At 53.2% G+C, this 22,936-nt stretch overlaps 1 protein-coding gene across 8 annotated transcripts in view; it reads left to right on the top strand.

Annotated features, from left to right (window-relative positions):
* The window catches only part of ZBTB7C (zinc finger and BTB domain containing 7C), a 375,288-nt gene that overhangs the window by 254,510 nt on the left and 97,842 nt on the right, over nucleotides 1–22,936 (top strand). The window contains exon 1 of one of the 8 annotated variants that reach the window (XM_060118292.1): nucleotides 20,445–20,461. The exons of the other annotated variants lie outside the window; for them this stretch is intronic. The gene's annotated coding sequence lies outside the window, so the exon portion shown is untranslated. Of the gene's footprint in view, nucleotides 1–20,444; nucleotides 20,462–22,936 lie in introns of those variants that run through there. 8 annotated transcript variants of the gene reach the window in all.

Raw genomic sequence — 22,936 nt, 5'->3', positions numbered from 1 at the left:
ACAGCAAATGTCCCCCGGAGACATAATAATAATTTTCAAATTATTACTTTATGTTAATATTGATATTATTATTTATGAAGGAACTATTATGTCCCAGGCACCAAAAGTCACAACACCCATGAGGTGGGTATTATTATTACCTCCACTTTACAAATGCAACAACTGAGGCATAGAGAAGTGACTTGCCTAAGGTCACCCAGAAAATAAGTGAGCTGGGCTTCAGTCTAACCCTAACTTTGAGGCTCAGCCCTTAGCCTCCCCGTTGTAACAAGATCTCAAAGTGAATTGGGGTCTTATGCCTTTGGCTTTCCCTGGCTCCAGTTTCAGGTAGAAGGTGCTGCTGGAGGGAGGGTAGGGCTAGTGGGGGTGGCAGAGACGCCTGCAGCTGGCACTGCCCTCCCCCCAGCTGATAGCTGCAGCCTGGCTGGCTGCCTGCTTGGCCCACGTTGGGCCCTGGCACCAAGCCTTGCAAGGGGGTGGGCGGGATGGGGCGACGGGAGCGGGGCTCCGGCTCTGCGTACTACCCTCACGGCCCTCTGGCCCCCCTCCCCACCCCCCAGCCCCTCTCTCGGGTCAGTGCAGTTCCCGCCAGGGCGGGCGCCGGCCTCTCCAGCGTTAACCGCGGGCAGGAGAGGCGCTGCGGCCTCCAGGGGAGGAGGGCGGGTGCTGAGGTCGGGCTGGGGCAGGGTGAGAATGTGGAGGAGAGGCCGGGAGAAAGAGGCGAAGGCCGAGGAGAGCGGCGCGGGGAGGACAGGGTAGAGGCGGGGACGGGTTCCGGGGAGGGGAGGGGCCGAGAGAGCCTGGATGCCCCAGAGGAGCGCGAGCACTCGGGCGGGGGCGAGCAGAGGGTGCTGGATCGCGGAGGGGAGGCAGGGGGCGGGGCGTCGGGGAGGGACGGGGGCGGGGACAAGGCAGGACCTTGGAGGGGGCACTGGGGGGCGCGGAGAGGGGAGCGCTGGCGGCCGGGGTGGAGCGGCTGTGGTTGCATCACGTTCCTGATTGTTATTTCTCAGGGTTCAGACCAGAGGGGCTGGCGGGGAGGGAGAGGTGGGCGAACCAGTTTGAACCGGCCGGGTAACTCGAGGGGCGTGGGCCCAGGGAACTGGGGTGCTGCCCAGCACCCTCTACCGTAACCACACCGGGGAATTTTTCTGTGAATCCGCACCCCGCGTCCCGGCCCCACCCTCTCGCCTGGCTCGCCCTCCCTTCCCTCTGCATTCCGTGTTGGCTCCTCCCAGGAATCGGAAAGCCAAAGGGAGGCACCGAGCTCCTGCCCTCAACTCTCCCACCCCGACGCCTCCCGGAGAATTCAAATCCTGTGCGTGCCCTCTTTGTCTCTTTCCCTGCACCCGTCCCCCACGCCCCCAAACCCCCTTAGGATCTCTTCAGGGTCCCCTTTCTTCTCTGACCTCAGGGGCCCACTGCCCACAGGCTGCCAGGCCCCAGCTGGCAGGGAGGGAAGACCCAGGCCACCTTAGCAGGGTAAAAACCTCACCCGTCTCTGCGCTGCATTTTGCACAGAGATTCCTGCAATGGAACACCACCCCTCCACCCCCAAATAGTTACTCGCAAATGGAGAAATTACAAAAACAGGACACCAGACTGGGGGGAAGGGGATATTTGGGGCACAGGAAGCCTTTCAAGGATCCCTCAGATCACATCAAGAAGGGCACCACAGTAGTCGCCCTTAGACCCTCCCCTGCCCTGCCCCAGTGTGTTCCTGTGCCCAGTTCTACTTCAAATTCATCCCCAAGGCTACTCGTTTTTATATTTCCAGGTAGCAAACCAGGAATCCTCCCTGTGGCTATGGAGAACTTCGTGGGTTGCTGAGCTTGTGTTTTTTACAAGCTTGGAGCTCTTTGACCAAGACTGCCACTATCTGTACATCAGGGGTGTTGTCTAATAGGTTAAATAACAAGGATCTTTAACAGAACTGGACCACAGGCATTCTCAGCCCAGTCCTGGGCTTTTATAGATTGAGACCCTTGAGATCCAGAGAAGGAAGTGACCTTACCTCCTAGCTCCAGCCCAGTGTGCTTTCATTTTAGGGTAGCTCTGTGTTGGGGACCTAGCTTAGCACCTTTGTGGCACAGAGTAGATGATCAGTAAGTATTGGTGAGCTGAATGAGGGACCCCTCCATGAGGAAGCTGGCGAAACACACTTTTGGGAGAAGCGAGAAGACTCCCAGACTCCCATGGGCTTGGGGTTCCAGCTCCTTCTCCCTGAGTATGCTAGTGACATGCTAGTGACATGTTTCTTCAGGGTAGTTGGCCAGTGGTAACCATGATTAGGAGCCTGGCATCAGCTTTGGTCACTTCAAGCTCAGTCATGGTGCCCAGGGGTCTAAGCATGAACCAAATTGGCAACTCCAGATTAGAGCAATTAATGCTGGAACTCTTTTCCATTTGCTGCCCTCAGCCAATATCTGAACAGGTTGCAAAAGACCAAGGCATGTCTGTTCCTACAGGGGCTCTTGTCATCCGGGGGCCCTGCCAGGCATTGTGTTAGGACACCACAGCCCACAGATCCAGAACCTCGGGACTGGAGGTCCCTGTTCCCAGCTCCGGAGGCCCCTGTTCCCAGCTCTGGGCTGCCCAGGGCTCTGTAGGACCTGTGCTTCTCCAGGACTCTGGGGTCCTGCCTTCTGGGCATGGGCTGTGAGTCCTATCCTGGCACATGGGGCCGGGAAGAACGAAAGCTGGAGAAACTCAAGTTAGTTAGACTACTATTATCAGTGTCAATAAAGTATTTGGAGAGGAAATGGGATGAAATGAATGCTGACTAGTTTTGGTTATAGTAGAAGCTCATGAACTTGGACCTTACTGATTTGGAACTTAGGATAGTTAAGCTTAGCTGTGGTGAAGTTCACCTGTGTACTGTCTGTAAACATAGAGCCCAATGAATAAATGAACAGCGCACACATCATTTAGAGTAGGAGAGAAGGTGCATGTGTGTAACTTTCTCAGGATGACAAATTTACACCAGAAGCAGGTCAGCTCTATTCACCTTGGTAAGTATTTTATTTACAAACATTTACTGGTCACCTTCTACATGCCAGGCCCTATGGTAAGTGTTCTAAAAGCGTTAATTTTTTGAATCCTCATAAGAACCCTATGAGGTAGGAAGTATTATTCTTCCCATTTTACAGACAAGGACACTTGGTAATTGGAACACCACCAGGATTCATACCAGGGCAGTCTGGCTCTAAGGTTTGTGCCCTTAACCACCACGTGCAGGTATTTTATGTGTTAAGACATGGGGGATAGGATAGAAAAGAACAACCACCAAAAAAGGATAGGCCATGATCCCTATCCCTTCCAGATGCTTCTGGCGCACAGTAGACACTCAATAAGTGAATCAATTCATTAAGCAATGGTGAGGACATGGGTTGAACACCTTGAGGACAAAAGGGGCCTTGAACTTGAATCTCTCTGTCCCCCCCATCCCGCCCCACGCCAGTGCTTGTGCAGAACAGTCATGGAATAACCAGTAAAACGCAGGAACGGAGGGTCGGAGAGGTTGGCTAGTTCTGATCTGGATGTTTTCAGATGAGGGGACTGGCCCATGAGAGGGGAAGGGATGTGCCCACGGCTGCAGGGGTTCCTGGTCTGCTGCTTCCTCCCCACAGTATTCTGACAGCAGGTGAGACAAAGGGGCCTGTGCCTGACGCTCTTCCCCTTGGCCTCTCCTTGCCATCCTCTGCCTTTGGCGTCTATGCCCTTCTCTTCCCACCGGGGCAGGGAGAGGGCCATGGGGACCTTCACTCCATGTGTTTGCTGCATGAATAGACACCCCTCCATGCTGCCAAGTCAATAATAACAACCCGTGGTCTCGCAGAAAGGGGTCCGGGGTCCACGAGAAGGCAGAGCCACCGGCAGCTGTTCGGAATTCTGCAGTTCCGGTCCCAGAACGCTTCCTGCAGACTCACATATGGGGGCGCCGAAAAGGGTCTTCAAGTTCATCATCCCCCTCTGCCTCCCAAGACCCTCATTTTACAAAGGAGAACAGTGAGGACCTGGAAGGAAGAAGTACTTGGCCAAGGACACAGAACCCCGTCGAGGTAGAGCCAGGGCTAGAAGCAGGACATCTGCTGCCCAGTCCAGACCTGCCCCTCAGTAGATGGGCCCCTGGCTTTTGGGAAGCACCGTTCAATCCCATGGTGATCCCGTGGCCTGTTAGGGCCACAGTCATGAGAAAGCTCGCCAGGACTTGTTTGCCTAACACTTTCGCAGCCCTCCCCAAAGGCAAACCTCCCGTCATTTCTGATGGGTGCCCTTGGCAGCAACTAAAACAAATCCACCAAAGCAAAGAGAAGGAGAAGGAGGGCCAGAGTGGGGAGCTGGTGTTTGCCCTGGTCAGGCCCAGATCACCATCTCGTTCCTGCTTGGCACAGCTTTATCGAGCCTGTGTGTTCCTCCGTGGCAAAGTCCTCGAAGGGAGAGGAAGCAGGACTGTCCCCAGGGCGCTGGGGAAGCTTGCCCGGTGCCTGATCCCCACCTCCCCTCCACTCTAGCCCCTCTCTCCACCCCATGACGCTTGAGTGGGATTAGAATTTCTCCCGCAGGGTGGAGCACACACACTTGGGATCCTGCCATGGGTCTGTTTTGGTATGGGGGCTACAGAGGTAGGCTTTGAGCTGGGGGTTGATGTGTTTAACATCCTAATGGGGCACTTTATATGTGTCAAGGTCTGACTCAGGTAACCCACCCAACAACCTTTACAGATGAGGAAACTGAGGCAGAGAGAGGCTCAAGAACTCACGTAAGGTCACAGAGTGAGAGATGGCAGAGCCAGGATGCAGAGCCTGGATCCAGAGTTCATGCTCTCAGCCAGGACTCCAAGCTGCCTTCCTGCTGGGACAACCAGATTCTTGCCATTTGGACAAGTAATTCAACCAATCCGGCTTTTCGTTTCCTCATCTATAAAATGGGGATAATGATATTAACCCAAAGTTAACCCTTCAAATAGTAACTGTGAGAAATGTGAAGGGCTCTACAGAGAGGAAGGCAGGTGCTCATGTGACCACGTCCCAGCTGAGCCTGGTTCATCCCACTGCTCTCTTGTCCCCCCACAGATCAGTGGGCTCTGGCGGCAATGACCTTGTGAGACCAATGACTTCCCAAGGAGAATGCTGGACCACTTTTGCCCATAGTGACCTTCCCATGTTCAATCCCAAACCAGCCATATTGTCTAAATGTTGTTATGGTATTTACATGATTCTTTTGCTATGAATGCCCTTGTTTATTGAAAAGCTCTTCTCAATGAGTACCCCCAGTTTATTATCTCAGACAAGAGCCATATAGGGGAAGCCGACTGAGGCCTCCAAAGCTCTGCTTGCTCAGACTCGGTGGCTTCTTTGTCCCCTCCCACTTCTTGGAATTCCAGCATGCCCACTCCCGACCACTAGTTAACTTTTAGCTAAAATTTCTGGCCCGTGTTCAGAAGATGCCTTATTCCATCCACCCCAACACATAAGTCTGGGGAAACACTCTGAGTGACAGGTCTGGGCAGTGCCTGCCAAACTGCAGCTGGAGAGGCCCCTGAAGGGGCCCACCCTCCCCTGCCCCAACCCTGTTCTCTCCTCTCCATTATCCGTCAACACTCCTGCACCAGGAAACAGGAATTTTCTAGGGGGTACTTAAACTTCACGTTAGAATTTTACATTCCCTGCTGCTTCTAGGTATCTTAATTTTTCCCAATCAAAGCAAGGAAAGGGGAAAAGGTATGATGTTGGAAATAGGCTTAATTGGAGCTCAAGAAATGTTATAAGGCTTCTCATCCAGTGTTTGGACAATGCTTGATGTTCTTAAGAATGCATATAGAATTAACTTTGACCAACTATAGGCCGCTTAAATCGGGGGGCAACATCAGCCAATGGACAATGAATAGTGTTTAACTCATTACAAGGAGACAGCAAGAAGATAAAATGATAAGCCCTTTTGTACACTGTACATTTCAAGCGCTTTCTTTTACGTACAAGATTAAACTTGATTTTCACAAATATCCTACAAGTCAGGATTTGTCCATTTGACAGACTGGAAAACTGATGCCTGGAGAGGGAAATAGCAAGTCCCAGAGAACAAGAAAGCAGAGCCTCATAGGGCTGGCATATTTCCCCCTACTCTTGACTGCTGGGCATCTTGGTACCAAATCTAGGGCCATGCCGGGTTAAGCACACAGGTCTTGCCAGTGTTCGTCTCAAGCCTGGCTCCATCTTTGCTCTTACTTGCCCTGTGCCTCGTTTCTCTTTCTTACTTTTTATGTGTGTTTACCTTGCATTGTAGGCATACTTGTAAGCTGGCTCAAATCCTTCGGAACAAGATGGGTTGTAAATGCACACATTCCTACACAGGATGTCGTTCTTAATTATTTCATAAAGTCTCCCATGGAGGAGGTATTTGCCGATTAGCCAATAGCTTCTTTTGTAACCTTGGACACACCTTATTTCCTTAAGGGTGAAGTGAGGGTGTGGGTCTGTAGGGGCCCCGAGGAGCCTTGCAGCTCTGACAGTCTGAGTATGCTTCTATTTCCAGTCTTGTTAGAGTCACACAGCTCAATTCAAGATAAAGGAAGATCTAAAAATCTGGTTTTTCTAGTGTAACCCTGTTTGCACTAAACCAGTGGTTCTCAGCCTGGGCAGAGGAGCGAAACCTGGAACCTAGGAGCATCCCCCTCCCCGCACTGAGATGACCACACCATACAAATATTACAGCATCACAAGAAGGAAATAATTTAACATTTCCAAGAAATGAAGCCCATGAAACATAGTAAAGAATGTTAGAGGTACAGGGAAACCTCATTTATTTGCCTTCCTCCTCTGTTGGGACACAACCAAGAATCTGAACGGAAAGTAAGACAATGTTGAAGCACCAAAAGAAGTCACAGAATACATACTCATTCCCTGAGCCCCATGTCACTCAGGGGCCTATTTGCTCTTTTGTGCCTATTTGCACAATTCTAACATATTTGATTTTCTAGTTTCAAACCTACCTGGAACCAGATAGAGCCAATGAGAATATTGGGTAGAGTCTTGGCTCGGCTCTTTCCAGAAGGCAGTACTGGCTGATGACTGGCCATGCCAGGGGGAGGGTTTCTCCCACTTCTGTTATGAAAACTTCTTCCGATTGTTTAAGCAATTCCCATGAAGAGACTAGGACTTGAGCACTTAGCAGTGACAACGTGGCTTGCTTAATCTGAGTACATACACAGATGCCAGCCAGAGGCACCTGCAGGTAAGACTTGAGATGAAGCAGCGAAAAGTGGGGGCCTAGGGGGCGGGGCAAGTGCACCAGGGAAAAATGCTCACTGTAAAATGGCTAGTGAGGGAATCAGGGTGAAAAATCTGCCTTTGTCATTGGACCCTCAACATAGCGAGGCTTCCTCAATGCGTGTATGTTACTTTCAAGATCAAGAAACACAAAGTTTTATTCTCTGAAATGAAAGAAAATACCAGGCCCAAGAGGACTGTAGGGGCAGGGGAGTGAAGGCTCTGAGAAGTGGATAAGGTAGATTTTTTTAGGCCACCGTGGATGGCGAGCCTGGCTTCTGGGACACGGTCACCAGCCGCGGCCTCCTGGGGGCCCGCTCTCCCTGGTCAAGCTCAGCTCAAGCCCAGAGAAGAGCCCCAGGACTCTGAATGCAGAGCCCTGCCCCACCTGGAAGAGAGTGGCCATCTTGCCTGGGGATCCCCAGGCTCACTGGGTCATTTTTGAGAGGTTCCTCTCCCCCCACCAGGGCCTGGGATCCAGCCCAGACTGTTTCCTCCTGTTCAGATGGACTCCTAACCCCTGGTCATGGCCGCTTGTGTCAGCAACACGCCTGCCCTGACTCCTGCTTGCTTACTTGGGACACTGGCTGCAAGCTCTGCCCCGAAGGCCTCTCAGACTCTGTGTCCAGCTTTGGCCTCTGGGCTTGACTTGCACTGTTCTCCCTTCAGGTTTTCCCAGCGGTGACCCTGAGCCACAGCTATGACCCTGTCCAGCTCCACCCTCCTGGTTCCATCCTAGGGGCTGGCTGTCCCTCCTGCCTCCTGCATTGCATGCCTCCCAGGCCCTAGGGCTTCCAGAATCAAGATGAAAACCCAAGAGAGGGGAGGAGCTAAAAGAGCCATTGATTTTAATCAAAGAGGCATATTCCCACCTGAACCTGAACCTCACAAGAACATTTTATGGGGTAGTGAGTTTTGACCTCAAAGACTATAGCCAAATTCCAAAAAGACATGGGCCATACCTCTGATTGTATCCTGGAGTGAGTGACTCAGCGGGGACTGGTTCACTTACTGTGGCCAGTGGCCACTGCGCCTTTCTGGTGGGGCTTTTGAAATCCCAACTCTCAATTTGGGTCATTCATCAATATCCTGGTGCTGCCTGACACATAGCCTGTGCTACCATGCATGTTCCCTTCCTCCGTCTGTCCCTCCATCCCTCCAATCTTCCCTTCTTCCTTTCCTTCTCTCCTTCCTTCCTTTCTTTCCTTTTTTTTTTTTTTTTTTTTTTTTTTTTTGCGGTACGCGGGCCTCTCACCGCTGTGGCCTCTCCCGTTGCGGAGCACAGGCTCCGGACGCGCAGGCTCAGCGACCATGGCTCACGGGCCTAGCCACTCCGTGGCATGTGGGATCCTCCTGAACCGGGGCACGAACCCGTGTCCCCTGCATCGGTAGGCGGACTCTCAGCCATTGCGCCACCAGGGAAGCCCCCTTTCTTTCCTTTTGACCTGGGCCTTTTCCATGCCCCAAACATCCGGTGGGCCCCAACCAGAAAGCCAGCCCCTGCACCTCTGTGACCTGCGTTACCAGCAAGAGACAGAGAACAAGAAAGAGCAGGGGTGCAGTCCAGCCCTCCTTCACTCACTAGCTGACCTCAGGCAGGCAATCTAAACCTCCTGGGACCTCAATACCCCTATCTGTAAAAGGGACCCCCTGATACTCATCTTGGAGGCTTGTTGTAAGGATGGAATTAAGAAAATGACTATACAGCCTTTTGTGTATTGTCTGACTCAGATGCTCAATAAATGGGAGGTATTACTATAACTACTACTACTATCAATTTTTTTTTTTTTTGCAAGTATTGACAGTTCAGCCTGGATAATTTCAAGTATATTCACTAAACTATCCCTTTAAAGGCAAAGAGAACAGTAGGGCCAAGCTGTTCAGGGTCCAGCCCTTTTGCGGAAGATAGAAATGGGGTGGATTACTGACCATGCAGCACAGCTGCTCTCAAAGGCTGTATCAAGCCCCAGCTCCATGACCCAGCCCAACTGGCTTCCGGTTCCCACTCTTCCACTTGCCACTGTTTGCTTTGGGGCCGGTGACTACACGTCCCTGGGCCTCCATTTCCTCTCTTGTAAAATAGGATGTATAGTGCTGCCCAAACCACCAGGGCTGCTGAGAAGTAAACAAGGTAATACTTGTAAAGCACTTAGCACAGTGCCTGACATGCACTAAGTGCTCGAGAAGGGCTCACTGTGTTTGCTTTCAAGTGCGTCCCATCTTATGCACGAGATGGCTCTGGAAAAGTTGTGAAACCAAGTCCCATTTTCCCACTAACTGACTTTGTCACTTCACAAAGGCTTTATCTTTGCCTCGGATTGTCCTTGGAGGGCAGTGATCTGAGCACCTCGGCACCAGGTTTTCCAGCACCTCCCAGCTCCTCCAGCACCCTGTCATGCAGGGAAAAGAAGAAAACTTAGGTGGCACAAATAATAACTCTTTACTGTAACTATTTGCGAAATGTAGATCTGTTCTATCAACCAATTGTCTGTCAATCATCTATCATTAGCAATCATCTATCAATTATCTATCTATCTATCACCTACCTATATGTCTATCTATCTACCATCTACCTATCTGAGAAGGACCATCTGTAATTATTTCCTCTCTTTTTACCATGGGTAAAAAATATATATAACTCATACAATGAAGTTTATATTTCTAGTTGACTTTTAATTTAATTACATTTTAAATTTAATTAAACCTTTTGTTTTAATTTTGTTTTGAACTGTGGAAGGGGGGTGCAGTCAGAAACCTTTTTGAAAATCTGATGAACACACTGGGCTATCACTCCAGAAAAATGAACTTGCTCACATACTCATGCAGTTTTACATATGGTCTAGCTGGGGGTTCAAGGACCTTCTGAAGCCCACTGAGATACCCTGTTAAGGGCCCTGTCAGAGCCCAGCTTTCCTGTGGAAACAAGCCCTGTCCCCGTAGCAGCAGATGGCTGGCTAGACATGTGCTCAAGGCCCCCCACACTTGAACTCCCTAGTCTGGCACGCCAGGCCCCGACTGCCTTCCCACTGTATCTTTCTTCCTGTGGCACCCACTGCTCTGGTCAGTCTGGCTGGTCTTTGTCCCTCCCCTTGGGTGTCACCTCGCCTTTGTCCCACTGCTTCCCCACCCACTTATCTACATCTAACCCACAGTTCAGGTATGTAATGACCTCCTCTGAGTGATAGAAGAGGGTTCACGGAGGGCGGGGAGCTTGAGCAGAGGTGAGGCCCCAGTTTTAGAGGCAGAAAAACAATGAAAAGCACTGAAACATGAGCTCCTCATGCAGCTGAAGTCAGAGCTGGTAGGAGTGGGGCAGAGAGGGAGTGATGTGCCAGCCTTGATGTTTCCATCCTGCCTGGTTGGAGATTAAGAAAGTCAGCAGCAGCAGCAAGACACCCTGGTGTGTGAACAAGACATCCTTGGGTTCTTGTCCCAGTTCTGGCATTTAATAAGTGTAACTTCAGACAGGCCACAGGTCACTTGGACAGTCCAGCCTCAGTTCCTTATCTTTCAAGTGAAATGGTGGAAATGCTGGCAGCCCTGTGGTGAAAGTGACACTCTTGAACATTGCAGGGTCAGCCTAAATGTGCAAGTTTTCAGAAAATGCAATTTAGCTTTATATGTTAGGATCCATGAAATTGTTCATATGCTTTTCACCCTTTTTCTGAGAATCTAATCTAAGACAGTAATCCAAAATATGGGGGAAAGATTCATAACGATGTTCATCCTCATATTATCTGTAATATGGAAAAGCCCCAAGTGTCCAAGAGTAGGGAGTGGTTACATGTTTAATGGTGTGTCTGCTCGCTGGCGCTCTGTGCAGCTATTAAAAATGGTCAATGTAGAGAACATGCCTAAGGTGCTATCCTTGTCCCCACCCTCCACCCCCAACACACCTGAAGGACCTAGGTCGGTGACAGTGGCTTTGCACAGCACTGACTCTTAACTGGGGGCCACTCATGAGTAAGGCCAAACCAACCAGTTACCAGTCACCACTGCTTCTGCCACATCAACATCCATCCCCTAGGGTCTGTGAAAATGGAGACTTGGGGTTCAGATTCTGATTCAATGGGCCTGAGGAGGGGCCCAGGAATCTGCATTGCAGCTATCTCTCGAGGGAGGCTAGCGGAGGATTAGGATCCATATTCTGAACAATATCCCCACGTTCCAACCACTGCAGCCCATACTCCCGTATAACACACAGTGCGGGCTGTTATACCTTCCTCTTCTTCAAGGAAATGTAAAGTCTTTATCAGGGACTTTATTTGTCCTAGAGCTCACTGCTGATGGGCAGATGGCCTTGAGATGCCCCACACAGCATGGACAGCCTCGGATAAGGGCTTTCCCCCTGTTGTGATCAACAGGTCCTACCTTCTGTCTCACTCTGGCTTCTCCCACTCCGTTCAAAGTCCAAAAATACTCTGAACTACCTTATGCCGTTTTTCAGGATTACAAGTGACTTTTAAAGGTGGTCATTGTGACCTAGGTTCAAATCCTGGCTCTGAGCTGCCATTATGTAAAAGGGGAATAATAATGTATAGACGTCATAGAATTGTTGAGGATTAAAAGAAATAATGCCTGCAAAACTCTTAGCACAATGCTTGCGGCTATTATGATTATGATTATTTTCCTGTCCTTGGGGGTTAACAGTGAGTCTTTTCTTTGATGTGGTCCTTGTAGGAGGCCAAGGCCCTTGTTTTGATCTCCATCGTGACCATTCAGTTCTGCCTTGTTCCCCCGTTCATCCTACAAGCCTACCCTTGACCTTAATGAAAACACCAGCTTTAACGAGTGAAGGTCACTGGGCTGACTTTCCAGCCTGGCTGGCTTGTCTGGCCCTCGGGAGGGGTTGTGGGCTGTCCTAGCCATTCTCATCACCCCCTGCCCCCCACCCCGGCAGGCAATGGCACGCTGACCAGCACGAGGGGAGGGGTGAGGCCAACTTCTGCCTGAGCACCCTGGGACCAGTTAGGGCAGACACTTTCCTGGAGGGTGTTGGAGCCCTGTTCACTGCTTCATCCAACAGAGAAGGGGCTGGTGTGTCCCTCTTCCCCAGCAAGTAGTCAGCCACCCAGCTCAGCTGCCTCTCCCTCTACTCACCGACCTCCTCACACAGGACACCCACACGAGCACACCTGCACACACACAGCCCTGCCTTACCTTCCCCGTTCCTGTCACCACTCTTCCTCCTCCTGGGCAAACACCAGCTAAGGGATAAGTGGGCACCCAGGTTATGCCCAAGGGTTGGGTAAGGGGGCCTCACACATTTGCAGGGACCCAGGATGGACAGGCCAACTTTCACCATATTTACCAAAGGGAACTTGGGTCAAGGCCAGAGTTTGCAGCTGGTGTAGCCTGGACCTCAGCTCCCCAGGCTGCCTAGACCCACAGGGTCCTGTCTTGCAAATGTCATTTAATATTAGGTAAGTTAGTCTAGGTTGAGGTTCTTAGTTCTTTTTTTTTTTCTTTCTTCTCATTCTTCCTTCTCTTTCTTTTTTTAGTGGGTTTTTTTTTTTTTTTTTTTTTTTTTTTTTTTTAGTGCATAAACATGCCCTTTTTAAAAAAAAAGGTATCTCTAGAAGCACGGAGTTAAGTCCTCTCCTTGCTTTGCTGGTAAGCTTAGGTGACTGTGCTGGGGAAGACAGACAGCGCTGGGAGCACTGGGCAAGGACACAGGCGGCTGGGGCTCCAGGCGGTGGCTTCACACTGCACCCAGTGTGACCTTGGGCACATCACCTCCCCACCCTTGAGCCCATTTCCTCACTCTCTGGGGGCTATAAATCCTGCTCTCCCAGTCCCCCAGAGTGGGGATCCAATGAGGTGAAAGGCTGCGGGAGACCACAGAGCGGTGGTTTCCCCTAGGAAAAGAGCAAGGGTCAAAGACTTGGCCTCACCCAGCTGACTTCGTGGTAGATGGTTCCTTGTCTTTCCCTACTGGAAGGTCAGCTCCATGAGGACAGAGACATGACATGACCACGTGTTCACTTTATAGCCGAAGCCTAAGTAGAAAGGCAGTCAGTATATACCTGTGAAAGGAAGGAAGGGAGGGAGGGAAGGGGAGGGAGGGAGGAAGAGAGGAGGGAGGCCGCCTCCCTGGCTGGTAGTGTGGCCCCCTTTCCCTCCACTGCCCCCATTGGCCACATTTTGGCCAAGCCCTCCTCCCCTAGATGCCCGGCTTGCTCTGGTGGTGACAGGCCCAGTCACCCAGAGCTCTAGCCGCTCTGTGGAGGCTCGTGGCCCCCTCCCCTCCTCCCGAGGCTGCCACTGCCACCGATACAATCTGGGAGGAGGGCGAGGCCCTGGCAGCCCTGGGACTCCCAGGCCGTGAGCTCACTCGCCCGATCTGTTGTGTGCCCAGCCAGGCAGGGTACTTCCCCCTCACTTCCCCAGAGGGAACAATTCCGGCATCCTGGCACCCTGTTCTCAGCCTGTACCTCCTCTCAGAGGCTCCCACCCGAGGTCAGGACAAGCTCCGGCTGGTATCCCAGCGCGCCTGAGAGGTGGAGGGAGGGCTCCGAGTGTCTGGGCCTCCCCGCTGGGCCTCGCCTTCTTCTCCAGCTCCCACTGGACTGGGAAGCCAAAGGCCAGCCAGCCACAGGACTCGGCTCCCCTGGATCACCTCTGTGTACCTGAAGAAGTCGGGGACTTAGGCCAAGGAGTCTGGCCAGTGGGGTCTGGAGGATGGGTCTGCTGCCCTACGACCCAGTGGCAGAAATGTGTGCAGCATGGGCAACGGGCAGATTGGGATAAACTTTCTGACTGTATAAGATTAGGTTAGATTCTGTCGTCACTCATTCTCTGTTCTTGATGCGAAACAGTTGATGAATTGTTATCTCACACTGGCATTTTAATACATTTTAATAAAATCTGATCTGAGGACCAAAGTGATAGAATCGCGTGATTACAGGTACATCCATGCGATAACAGTACAAACCAGGGACTTCAGAATAGTGAGCACTCGGTCTGTCATCAGACAGGAAGCTGGGCCGTGATGCAAGAGGCCAGGTGCCCCTGAAGTGCCACCTTCGTGCTCCAGCCAGTTGAGTTTTTCTCAAATTTTAATTAAACGTTTTTTGAGCACCTAAGAAGTGCAAAGTGGGATGTCAGGTGAAGCTTGCAGTTAGTGGGGGGTGGACTGTACGCTCCAGTGAGCCAGAGAGATGTCGGCTGGGGGGAGGGGGGGCACTGAGGCAAGACTAGTGGCCCTGCATGGCCGTCATGTTGCCTAATGTGGTGGGATTACGGGTCACCTTCTCGCCTCGGTCTCACACATTTTCTCTCTTATGGAAGAATTTCAAATGTTTTTTCAGATAGATCAATACTCTCTTTAAAATTATATATTCATATACATAAGTTTTTAAAAGACTATTAATCTCACGAGAGTTTTGCATCACTGATTTCAGACATCTCCATTCTGCCACTCACTCGCTTTTTAATCTAAGCCTCAGTTTCCTCATTTGCAAAGTGGGACTCAGGGTTGTGGTGGGACTGAGCATGATGGGTTTAGAAGCCCCTGAAAACTCAAAGCACCGCATGCACAGACCTCATCGGAGGTCGGGCCCTCAGACCTGCCGTGTCGGGGGAGCATGGCTGTTGGGTGGAAATCCCCAGATAAAATCAGCCCTGACTGGGTCTCCTGCTGGTTCTCTCAGAGGTCATAACTGCTGCTCTGGACCAACCTGTTTGCATGCTTGCGTGGCAGCATGTGCAGGGGGTGGATGGGTCACAGCTGTGAGAATGCCCTCAGTCCTCACAAGCCGATTCGCATAAAAAATCAGCAGGGCTCGGGCTTCCCTGATGGCGCAGTGGTTGGGAGTCCGCCTGCCGATGCAGGGGACACGGGTTCGTGCCCCGGTCCGGGAAGATCCCACACGCCGCGGAGCAGCTGGGCCCGTGAGCCATGACCGCTGAGCCTGCGCGTCCGGAGCCTGTGCTCCGCAATGGGAGAGGCCACAACAGTGAGAGGCCCGCGTACCGCAAAAAAAATAAATAAATCAGCAGGGCTGACGACAGAAGCAAAACCTTCTCGAAGCCCTTTCAAGTGCATTACGGCCAGGATTGTCTTCTTGTTTGCTTACTGGCACTAGCCTGGCTGCAGAGCATCCACCTGGTCGGGCTCCTGGTCTTCATCTCATCCATAGTTCCCCTTTCCTGAGGATGAGGATGAGAATGTGGGAGGGCGTGTGACATCCCCAGTGGCACACAGCCTGCCAGTGGCCAAGCCAGGACTAAATCCAGTCCTCCTGGATCTAGGGTTTTCTCTACAAACGTTTTTCCCCCCACATATTTGCCAGGAGGCTACCGAGTACCAGGTACACACAGTGAAAAAGACACACAGGGTCCCCGGCCCACAAGCAGCCTCTGTTCTGGTGGGAGGGACAGTTGAAACATAATTAATTGTAAACATGCTGTTAAATAAAAGTAAACGAGCTGCATGAGTGCTTCGATCAAGGGTCAGAAATAGATAATGGGGGGCGGGTTTTCTATCCGTGGTGGTCAAGGAAGCCTTCTCTGAGGAAGTGACGCTTCTTCAAGACCTTAGGTAAGAGGAGGGCATGTCAGACCAAGGAAGGTCCCACAACAGGAAGGCAAAGGAACTCGGTGTGTCTGCTGGTGACTGGAGGATGGGGGCGGGAGGCAGGGGTGAGTCTGGGGAGAGAAGCAGGGATTCTCCCTGCCTCGTGGGCCACGGTGAACAGTTTGGACTGCATTTTAAGTGCCCTGCGACATGGCCAGATGCACGTCTGAGGATTACCGGGGCAGCTGTGTGGCACTGGGTGGAAACAGGACAGGAGTGGGAGCAGGGGGGCCAGTAGGGGGTCCCGCCCAAGTTAAGGGGAGAGGGTTGGTGGCTAGGGCAGTGGTGGAGGACGCAGGTAGAGGGCAGACTGGGGATCTACCTTGGAGATTGGGGTCTTGCAAGTGGTGATTTGGCTGGGGCGGGGGGAGGGGCGGGAAGGAGGGGGAGGCAGCAAGGGCGACCCTGAGTTTCCAGCCTGAGTATCACTCAACCTCAGTGCCCTGTGTGTCCTCCAGGGAAGACTTGCTCTAGCGCTTTATCACAGTCTAACCTCCATCTCAGCCTTCTCCTGCCTAATAGCAGCCTCTCAGTTCAGTAAGAGTCATTACTCTGCCTGCTCAGCAGGTGGGGAAACTGAGGCACACACTAGCAAAGCAAACTGCTTCTTAGGGAACCAGTTGTAGGAACTAGACAAAGTGCCAGAGCCCAACCCTGGGGTCAGCCTCTGGGCAGCAGAGTCCAAAGACCCAGGCATTATGTCCAGTGGTTGTGATTTATCAAGCTGTGTGACCTTGAACAAGCGACATGACCTCTCTGGGCCCCCGTTTCCTCATTAGTAAAATGGAGAAAATAAAAGGACCTACCTCATGGTGTGCTTGAAGGATTAAATGAGGGGTAGATTCTCAATAGATGTGAGTGATTACTACTTTCGGATTACACGGGCCTTCTGCGTGTCCGCCTCTCTGTACACATTGTGTATGTGTGCCTGCTTGTACAGAAGCTGTCTTCGTGCCTGTGTCACAGCTGATGACCAGGCACCGCTCACGTTTCAAGTTGACGGTAGCGGTTCTGCTCCCTGTGCTTCTGTTTAGCCTCCCGAGCCACCGCTTGGTGGTTGGTGCAGATGCTTTCCTGCTCCCTGGTTTGGAGGCAGATGTGGAAGGCCGGGCGTCTGTAAGCCAGCCTGTTTCCAAGCGCTCTGACCGACCTGACCCAGGAAGGGGGTGGGGCGGGAAGGAGGGGGAGAGGAGGAGGGGGAGTAAGGGCCGGTGGGGGGGCGGCCAGAGAGGTCCTAGGAGGGAACCACCTTCCCAAAGGAAATGCACAGTAACAGATCTAGAGTCTGGCCCGCCCTGAGCCCCTTCTGTGTGGCTTTGGGAGCCTCTCCCACCCTCCTCTCCCCACCCCACCCTCCAAGACTCCTTTATGTTCCTGTTCCCAGAAGGCAGCTGGCATGGGGGCTGAGAACAGGGAGGCGAGGCTGGAGGGGCAGCGGGGCAGGGCTCCCCACTTTTTGCCCAGAGCCCTTCCCAAGGGTGTGTCCCAACAGGGCATGCACACACAGTGATTAAGGGGGAGGGAGGAATGACATCCACTGTCCACTGCGGTACCCAGACGGTGGGCTGGACCGTGGCCAACTTTCCCCCGAGGCTCTTGGCTGCAGTATCCTCAGGCCTGGCACCACCCACTGGCCTACTCAGACGCTCCTTCAGGTCCAGGGGCTGGAGCCCTGCTAAGAGGAACCGCCTAGGGGTAGGCTGGGCTGGGCTCGCAACTCTCCCCCACCCCTCCCTACAGCCTCCCTCCTCCACTCCCTCTGCTCACATCCAGCTCCAGCTGGGTTTGAAATAGGTGCTCCAATCCTCCCTCCCTCCAAAGCAGGCCCTGCCCTGTACTTTCTCCTTTTTTTTTTTTTTTTCTTTTTTTTTTTTTTGCGGTACACGGGCCTCTCACTGCTGTGGCCTCTCCCATTGTGGAGCACAGGCTCCGGACGCGCAGGCTCAGCGGCCATGGCTCACGGGCCCAGCCGCTCCGCGGCATGTGGGATCCTCCCAGACCGGGGCACGAACCCGTGTCCCCTGCATCGGCAGGCAGACTCTCAACCACTGCGCCACCAAGGAAGCCCTGTACTCTCTCCTTTTAGCTGGAAGCTGTATCCATAAACTGATTCTCTTGTCGACCCCAACCTGATGCTTTATCCACTGGGAGAACCCTCTAAGCCAGGCCAGCTGCCCCTCCCCCAGCCTTCACTCCCCCCACCTGACATGCCCTCCTGCTCACAGCAGCACAGACTTCCAGGTCTGCCTGGACCACTTCCTCTCCAGATGAGTCCTATCCTCATGACTGCCCTTGGTTCCTTGTCTGCTCTGCAGAATCAGCGCCCTGTTCCTTAATGGACCCCGGATAGTGCTCTATGTACCCCACCCCACGCTGACTGGTCCCCTGTGCTTTATCTCCCGACAAGACGTGAGGCTCCGAGGGGAGGGCGGCACCCCACTGCACCCACCCCATCCCACCTCCACCCAGGCCGCTGTGGCAAACCTCAACTTCTGGGTGCACAAGAAACACTTCTGGATTGATACTGATTCCATCCAGGTCATACGCTGGCACCTTTACCTACTGGTTCTAGGAGTGGAGTGTGGAGTTATGCTTGAGTGGATATTTAATTCGTGCCTTTGTGGACACAGAGATTTAACTTTTCATTCTTTGGCTTGGGTGTTCCGGGAGTACGTGGTTTTTGATGAAAAGCTATATGGAGTCATCCAATCTTGGAAGCTGTCCACTAACCCTGATTAAGCACCTTCCCTTCTGACCTTCAGTGCCTGATTTCCTGATTTAGCACCCCCTCCCCTCCCCATCCCTCCCTTCCCCTCCCCTCCCCTCCCCTCCCCACGCCTCCCTTCCCCACCCCTCCCCTCCTCACCCCTCCCCTCCCCTCCCCTTCCCTTCCCTCTCCACCCCTCCCAACCCCTCCCCTCTCCTCCCCTCCTCACCCCTCCCCTCCCCTCCCCTTCCCTCTCCACCCCTCCCCATCCCTCCCCTCCCCTCCTCACCCCTCCTCACCCCTCTCCTCCCCTCCCCTTCCCTCTCCAGCTCTGAGCCTCTCCACCCCCACGTGCTGCCATCCCTGACCCTCCCACCATAACAAGAAGGTCTGACAAACTCCTTCCAGCCCCTTGTGGAGACTCTTGCCCCTGACGCATGGGTACTTTTCAGTTTTAGAACTACAGAAGGAGACCCTTCCTGCCTTCCTGAAGCAAATTTGCCTGCCTGGCGCAGGCTCTGTGCAGGGCGTGCCCCACAAAGGAACGAATCATTAACACTGGGATTTCAGGCAGGGGGCACCTGTTGGAAGAGATCAATTTAAGTCTGAACCATCTTCCTGGGGTTCTGCAAACCTCAGCCCCATCCTGGGCCTTCACAGACTGATGGGCCTTTGGGACTTACCTTTGGCCCTGGGATGCTTTAATGTTTGTGGCCTGCCGGTGAAGAGCGGCAGAGGCCATGGAGGGCCAGGTCTCTCATTGGTCTCATCTGTTTTGAGCTGAGTCTCCATCACACACCAGGCAGCTGGTCTCCAGGGAAGAAGGACCCTCCCTCCCTGGCTCCTCCCCCCTTTCTGAGAACCTCCAGCCTAGGTACCCAGGAGTTAGTGAAGGTTCCCCCCAGGTGAAGGGCAGTTCTGGGGAAGAGGGCTGAAAGCAGCAGGAGCCTCCGAGCTGGCACTTTCAAGAAGGGCGTGGTATGTGGTTTCAAGGAACAGCTTGGGCAAGGGTGCTCCGCCACACGTCTCTGGGATTGGTGGCTGGCCCACCCCAGATGTGGACTGTTGGGTCTCTGGTTGGCATTTCTGAGTCAGTCTTAGAACGGTGACAAAGCCAGGGAGAGCCTGGTGATACTGTGTTTGTCGTTGGGGAGAATAGGGCAGTAGGTGCTCCCACTTCAGGCTTCAGGACTCCCTCTGGGCCAAGTTCCCTGAGCAGCCCCGTGGAGGGAGCCACGGTTCTGTGCTTACTTCCTGCACTTGCCTCCTTTTCATTTGCCACTTGAATGCTTGCTGTGCAGTGTTTCATTTGATAAGTTACACTCACGGCCCTTTAAAGAGAAAACATATAATTCTAGTAATTTTATTGGTCTCAGGTTTCAGGCAAATGGAAATAAAATTGCCTCTAAAAATAAAAGACATGCAGAATGGGAGAAAAAAACAATAACAATGAAAAGCCATCCCTGATTTGAGATAAATGGTAAGGCATTTTGTGAAATGTTAGAGAAAAAATAAACAAACGGAGAGATCCAGGAGAAAAGTGGGGGAAAAGCTCCTCCACTGCCCTTGCTTTCATTTCTGCTTTACCTTTACGAAGGGGCTTACTTTTCGTATTAGAAAGTGAGGCGTAAAGCGCGGCTAGTGAAATTGGTCCTTGTCCCGCGCTGAACAGTACAGGTGGACAAAAAGGGGCTGCCTGCCAAATACTTCTGGTTGGAGGGAGGGGTGGGAGTGCTCTCTCAAAACCACTCCTGGAATGGCTTAACTCGCCCAGCACGAATCAATGACAACCTCCCGCCGGCTGCGGCAGGCTCCCCTGAGCAGCGCTGCCGCGTGGATTCCCAGCCCGGGACCCTGGCGGCGCTCAGGACACGACCCGGGCACGAGCGGCGTCCCCGGGGCGGCCAGGTGGGTCTGCGGCGGCCTCGGCCGGAGCGGGCTGGGATGGGCTCGGGGCTCCGGGCAGGCGGCTGTGGAGGCGGGGGCGGGGAAGAGGCGCCTCGGGCGCCCGGCGGCTGCATCCCCTCTCCGGGCACTGCGGGGACGCCTGGCCCGGGTGGCGGCTCGGACTGGCCCTCGTCGGGCGTGAGCGGCGGCGTCCGCGAGAAATTTCAAAGCCGCGCCTGGGCTGGAAACGAGCGTGCTGGGAAAGCGGGGCTAGGGCCCCCCGCGGTAACGCAGGGGCGCGCGGCCGCCTACCTCCCAGCGCAGCGCAGGAAAGAATCGGGGACTCGGAATACAGCAACTCTGCTCGCGTTCTCAGCGCCCGCGGCCCTCGCGGCAGGTTTTGGGGTGGCAGAAAGGGGACAGCGGAGAGTGCGAGGGGCACTCTGGAAGGTAGTGGTCGATAGACATTGTAAGTTTCAAGACCCTCCCCCCCAAAAAAAGCTTGGTCTCCCCTATGTCAGATGCAAAACTTGGGGGCGGGGGCAGGGAGAAAGCCAAGGTAACTAACTCCTGGCAGAAGTCAGGACAGGGGCAGGAATGAAAGGGGTATTGGCACAAGTCTCTGGGCGAGCCCGAGGGAATCCAGTCGCCGTCCCGGGCTGAATCGCCAGCAGAACCGGGTGGGTGGGGACCCTTCCCTGTTCCCTGACCTGGGCGTGGGTGGGCGGTGGAGCCAAGCCCGGGTCCCGGAGCTCCAGAGGCGGCCGGGTCCGGGTGGGACGGGCCGGCTCCGCGCGCCCCAACCCTCGTCGCCCTCGCGACCGCCGGGTTCCCTGCGGCAGGGTTCCCGCAGCGGCCGCGGGCTGGCCTGGGAGGGACTCTGGAAAGAGCCTGCACACACACATCCCCCCCCCCCCCGCACACAACACACACACCCCGGCGCTGAGAGTCGAGCGGGTGCAGTTTTCTTCGTGTCTGTGGTCAGGGCTCCGTGGGTCGTCGGGTTTGGTCGTGCTGGTTTCTGGCTTCTGTTGTCCCGGTTGTGGACGGTGGGCCTGGGACGGCTGCCCTTTTTCTTTTAACCCCTGGTACTGGGCTCTGCACAGGAGGCAGCCTCATTGCCGCGATTCACTGGGCGACGGGTGGCGTACCCCTTCCAATCCCTGCGAATGCAGGAATATGAACAAGTAAAGGAAGTGGTTGAAACAATCAGGCAGTTTTCTCCAGAGTCCTAGAAGTTTTTGTGGAAGGGGAGGGAGAGGAAGGGCAATGGTCCTGCCAGGTTCAAGTTTCAGCTCCACTCCGTCACCCAGTTAAATCCTAGGAATTAGAAGGGTTCAGGGACCTCCTCTGAATAGATCTCCAGATCTCTTCTAACAAGTCAAAAGAGACACAAGCTACACACTGGGCCCTTCCCTGAATCAACTTTTCCTTGAGAGACAACTGGGAGAGCCATCTTGGGATCTGAGAAGAGGCACTTTGGCAGCCAAAGAGGTCTACAAAGGCTTAAAATAAGAGGAGGCTTTGGGGCAGGACCCTGAGGGAGGAAGACCAAAAGAGCAAAGGCCTGGAGGTCATAGACCTCGAGGCTTATCCTGCCGTGTCAGCTGTGGGAGATAAGCCAAAGAGGGTACGGGCAGGGAAGAGAGGGATGGGACATTCAGAGACCATCTACCATGTGCCAGGTACTGCGCTTGGCATACTTTATCTCCTCTAACCCACTCAACCCATCAGATATGAATCATTAGCTCCACTTTGCAGATGAGGAAACTGAAGCTCAAAGGGGTTAAATAAGCTGCCCAGCTACTTAGTGACAGAACCAGGAATCCAAGCTACCCATTATACCACCCATCTTTTAGAATGTTTCATTTTAGTTGAGGAGACAGGACTCCATCACTCTGGTATAATTATTGTACAAAATAGTATGTGTTACATCCAATGTTAACCTTCCTGAACCTGAGTTTCTTTCCACTGAATCAGTCAATCATTTATTCGACAACTGTTATATTGTCTAATGTGTGATTCCAAGCACCATGCTAAGTGTTGGCATACATTAGTAAGTGAAATCTGACCTGGTTCCTGGCCTCTGTCAATGGGAATAGTAATTGTAACAGTACATCCTTCAGTGAGTATTGAGTGAATGAAATGAGACAGTATGTGGGAAGGTGCTGCAGAAGCATGGCCGTGAAGAAGGAGAGGCAGCGGGGGTGCTGGGAGAAGACGAGGGGTGGGCAGTTGGAATGGTGAGTGTCCCCATGCTGCAGTCATGAGGACTGGTCCCTGGAGCGCACACAGTGCCTAGGAAGCTGTTTGAGCCCCTGCTGTTCAGATTACTGGTTTACAGTCGTGGGTTCTAAGATGAGCCTTTAGTTTTGGGCATCGAAACTGGAGAGGACAAGACCCCATGCAGCCTCTAGGAGGACTGGTGCCTCTCTGCAGCAGTGCCAGCCAGGCTGAGAGCTGCCCCAGGAGCATCACTCCCGGCCCCCACCCTCG

Source organism: Mesoplodon densirostris, chromosome 15 (genome assembly GCF_025265405.1).
Source record: "Mesoplodon densirostris isolate mMesDen1 chromosome 15, mMesDen1 primary haplotype, whole genome shotgun sequence".
Taxonomy (NCBI): Eukaryota; Metazoa; Chordata; class Mammalia; order Artiodactyla; family Ziphiidae; genus Mesoplodon; species Mesoplodon densirostris.
Note: the sequence above shows the minus strand (reverse complement) of the source record. Positions and strands in the feature narration are given on the sequence as shown.